The sequence below is a fragment of the Cornus florida genome, unplaced genomic scaffold (assembly GCF_030987335.1).
Source record: "Cornus florida cultivar Cherokee Brave unplaced genomic scaffold, ASM3098733v1 CherokeeBrave_3.0.0_Hap2_Chr09, whole genome shotgun sequence".
Classification (NCBI taxonomy): domain Eukaryota; kingdom Viridiplantae; phylum Streptophyta; class Magnoliopsida; order Cornales; family Cornaceae; genus Cornus; species Cornus florida.
The window spans coordinates 1,162,366-1,166,383 of NW_026775579.1; positions in this window are offsets into that span (position 1 = coordinate 1,162,366).

Genomic DNA, 4,018 nt, shown 5'->3' on the forward strand with positions numbered 1-4,018 from the left:
CGCTCTCTTTTCTGCTATGTCAGAGGTAGCACTTGCTCCTCGATTGATGACTTTTTTGTTCTATTGGACTCTGTTGGTCCATAGGTTTGGTTTTTGCTCTTTCGTTTTTGTGTATTAGGGGCGCGTTTCCCCTTTTGAACGTCTTTCTAATATATTTTTACTTATAAAAAAAAAAAAAAACGTTCATAGTGGAAAACAAGGTCATGCTTTGGAATGGAGGGAAAAAACCCAAATCGAAAGAGAGGAGAGTTGGAAGAGAGATAAAGAAGACAGCTTTGGTGATTACATAAGGTTTTGGCTTCCTTTTAGTAGAAGGGACGATTATAATCATATAGCCTCCATAGGGGTATTGGAGGCTTTGAGCGGCCCTTAGATATAAGATTATATATATCTATATATATATATATATATATATATATATCTGAGTAGTGATAGCCAACCTGAATGAGAAAACGCTGAAAACTTCTAAATCTGAATTGGTAAAGCCATGTTAGAATTAACATACGGTATATGGTGCTTAAAAATTCTCTAAAATTGGAGTGAAAGGGCAAAAGAAAATAATCACAAACCAGATATTACTTGTTCTCATGTGCCATAAATTTAAATTTACGAAGTAAAAATTCATAGAATTATACAAATACAGTATTTTCTATACTCGGTATAAACCAAATATTTATTGTTTTAAAATTTATATTAAGAAAATTTTAATTTATAATTTATTCATCCCAGTCAACCTCACATTCTTAGGAATATTGCTCTTGCAAATGCGTTTTTGAGTACAGAAATCCTTGAGAAATTTAGTATAAGGTGGAATTTGCTTAATGGTATCAAGGAGAAGAATGTTGATCCTTACTTGCTTAAAGATTTCCAACATTTCCTGAATTTCATCGCCCTTGTTCCCGAAATGTGTGGACTCTTTGAGGCGTTGAGGAAAAGGAGCCTTGGGCTCATAAGATGTCTCAATATTCGGGATTGGCGGATTGGGAATTTCCTGACTGATTTTCAGATTTTTGGTTAGAAGATTTGAATTCTTGGGAGCAAGAATTTCAGTTTTTTTATCAACCTTATTATCCAAAATTCTTCCACTCCGAAGTGTGGTGATTGCTTGGGCTTGCTCAAGATGTGGTCCACTCGGAGGAGGGATTTCATTAATCACATATTGCCCTTTCGATATTGATTAAGAGTGCGAATGGACAAATTGCACCGTGGTTTGGAGTGATGATTGCATTCCTCCAATAGCAGCCAAGATTTAACTATTTGAATCCTTTATTTTTTTATTTTTATTTTATTTTATTTTATTTTTTCCAATGTAAAATTTGATGAAGGAGGAGGATTCACAGCAGATGGATTATTGTTGAATGGAGGCCGGTAGCTTGAAGAAACTTGGAATGACCGGTTTATGGGTTGAGAATTAGACTGACTTGGTTGCTCATGACCTTGGAATGCTGAATTTTGTGGGTCTGGTTGCCTCCACGAGAAATTTGGGTGATCTCTCCAACCCGGATTGTATATATTGGAGTAAGGATTATTTCCAGAGTGAGAGAATATGGCATTGGCCTGCTCTTGTGTACCTCTAGAAAATTGCTCCGATGTAGGGCAATCTTTTGTATGATGAAAAATGCTTGTGCAATATGCACACATAACACTTTATGGAGAATTTTGAGAAGAAGAAGAGATATGTGGTGCCACAAGCTGAAAAACCTTGTGTGCTATGGCATCCACTTGAGACGATTCTTCCCTTAAAGTTCGTGGTTGGCACAGATTTGAGGGTTTCTCGATATTGGAAATAGGGTCTCTACGAGAACTATGTTGAATAGAATTTTCGCTCATGTTCTCAAGCAAAGTCTATGCTTCATCTGGGTTTTTGGACATGAACATGCCCTTATAAGAAGAATCAATTAATTGTCTGTGTGGTTCGGTTAAACCATCGTAGAAGGCTTGCACCAATTGCCATTTTGGAATTTGGTGGTGCAGATACTTCCTGCGAAGATCTTAAAGTCTTTCCTACGTCTCATAGAATTGTTCTCCATCAATTTGGGAAAAACTAAGAATGGAATGACGCATTTGGTTGGTCTTACTCACAGGATAATACTTTTTTAGGAATTCTTGTTGCAATTGGATCTATGTAGTGATGGAATTTGCTACAAGAGAGTTCAACTAATACTTTTCTCTATCTTTTAGCGAGAATGGGAAGAGACGCATGTGAAGTGCATTTTGGGTGAAGTCTCTTATCTTGATGGGGGAGCAGATTTCTAGGAACTCATTAAGATGTTTATAAGGGTCCTCATTATCAAACCCATGATAAGATGAAGCATTTGGATTGTGACGGACTTGATTTCATATTGATGAGCATCAACATTAGGCATGACAATGCACGATGGAGATATATATGTAGAGGGTACAAAATGATCCCTAAGAGTCATAGGTGCTATATTTTCATTTTTAACTCTAGGATCATTTCGAGGATCTTCAAGATTAGCATTTTCAAGATTATTAGCCATGTTGTCTACTTCAATTTTAAATTCTCTTATAGTTTCAGGATTCCTAAGATTCATTCTTTGTTGTCTAAGAGTCCTTTCAAGTAAAGTAATATCAATAGTTTCCTCAAGAAGTGGTAGAGACAATTAATGACCTACGACTTACTATCAACTAACAATCACAAAAATCACAACAACCCTTCACCAAAACATCCACATACATTGATCCCTTTCTCCTCAATTCAGCAAAATGAAACACAAATTAAAATGGCCACAACGAGGACCTATGCTTGAACAGAGCAGAAAATTGATATAGCATCGACAAGGGCCAAGCAATAATATCAGATGAACTAGAACCTTCAAAAACTTACCTGGAGTCCTTAAGACTTCAAATTTTCAAATTCACTTGGGAAGTTTTGAATTCCTAGCAACATAAAAACACACAAAAACCACAAAAACAGAATATATACAAAATCAAACAAAAGGTAATTTTTAAACTTTAGTCACAAAACTGTATGCATTCCCTGGCAACGGCGCCAAAAATTGATGCGAGTAATTTGTTTACCAATTAAAATCACCACTTGCAATAGAACAAATCATTATAGAATAGAGCTATTATAAGGGGTTTGTCAAACCACAAAGAATGCTAGTTTATGGCAACCAAAGTTGTAAAATCACTTAAAATTTGATTAGAGATATGATTGATTGATTTTTTTGTCACTTAAAACTATGAATTGAAATTGCATAAAAATAGTGAATAAAAAGAATTTAAATAAATTAAACTTTTAGAGAAAAAGCCTAGAATTTAACTTCACCAAAACCTCATAAACATGCTTACTTGCATTCAACTTGGGGATAAACAACTATGTATATAAAATGATGTGTAGAAGTATAAAACAACCACAACATCTTCTAGAAATTCATACATTTCAGAACTAAGCATAATCATCTTTGGTTGGAATGGTTCATCCACCTAAACTAAGTTGTAGTATGAATTATCCTCCCTCGGTATGGCCTATCAAGGTCCTTCAATTGTATGTAAAAGCACATGAAATTCAATTATCTATCATAAATTATCTTCAGTAGGTATGGACCATCTACCTAACATAAATTAATCTAAAGGTGTAGCATGGTCCATCTTCCCTAAGTATAATCTATACAAATTCTCAAATAACATGCCAATATAACCATTTCATAAATTCATTTCCATTATCAGTATAGGAATATAAAGTGTATAGTCATGCCAATATGAATTCTAAGATAAGATATACATATCAACATAATTATATATGCAAATGAAGATCACATACATTAATTCAATGTAACAACTTCTAATTTATGAAATCACATATATACAAGATGAATTCCCAAATTGAAAATACAATTACAACATGTTTACTTGGTTTAAATTACATCAACTCCCTAGTAAGGGACTTAGTTCCTCATGGACATAGCATCAACTCCAAAGATTGAAGAAGAAGAAGATGAATTCCACTCTAGCCCCATGGATGCAAAACTCAACATGAACCCTAAAAATCCCC